The following is a 971-nucleotide window of genomic DNA, read 5'->3' as shown; positions in this document are numbered from 1 at the left end:
CAGGAAGGTGGATCACTTGAGGTCAGGAGTTTGAGACCACCAACCTGGCCAACTAGGGGAAAATCCATCTCTACAAAAAATACAAAGATTAGCCAGGCATGGTGGCAGGTACCTGTAGTCCTAGCTCCTCAGGAGGCTGAGGCAGGAGAATCACTTGAACTTGGGAGGCAGAGATTACAGTGAGCTGAGATCTCAGCTCACAACAACCTCCATCACCTGGGCAATTCTCCAGTCCCAGCCTCCCAAGTAGCTGGGACTATAGGCATGCACCACCATGCCCGGCTAATTTTCACATTTTTTGTAGGGAAGGTGTTTTACCATGTTGACCAGGTTGGTCTTGAACTCCCGACCACAGACGATCTGCCTGCCTCAGCCTCCCATAGTGCTGGGGTTACAGGTGTGATCCACCGTGCCTGGCTAATTTTTGTATTTTTGGTAGAGACAGGGTCACACCATGTTGCTCAGGCTGGTCTTGAACTCCTGAGCTCAAACAATCCTCGTGCCTTAGCCTCCAAGGGCTGAGATTACAGGCATGAGCCACTGAGCTCAATCTACTAACAGAGGTTTTAAAATAGCTATTATAAATGTACAGAGGCATAAAAGAAAGTGTGCATATAGAATGAGTAAAAAGGCAAAAATCCCAAGACAAAAACAAAAAATATAAAAATTAAGATAAAAGCAGAAAGCATGGCTGGGCACATTGACTCATGCCTGTAATCTCAGAACTTTGGGAGGCTGAGGTGGGTGGATCACCTGATGTCAGGAGTTTGAGACCAGCCTGACCAACATATTGAAACCCTGCCTCTACTAACTATACAAAAATTATCCAGGCATGCTGGTGGGCACCTGTAATTAAAGCTGCTTGGGAGACTGAGCAAAAAGAATCCCTTGAACTAGGGAGGCAGAGGTTGCAGTAAGCCAAAATCATGCCACTGCAATCCAGCCTGGGCGACAGAGTGAGACTCAATCTC

This window comes from Cebus imitator, unplaced genomic scaffold (genome assembly GCF_001604975.1).
Source record: "Cebus imitator isolate Cc_AM_T3 unplaced genomic scaffold, Cebus_imitator-1.0 Scaffold797, whole genome shotgun sequence".
Classification (NCBI taxonomy): domain Eukaryota; kingdom Metazoa; phylum Chordata; class Mammalia; order Primates; family Cebidae; genus Cebus; species Cebus imitator.
This window is presented reverse-complemented; position numbering follows the sequence as displayed.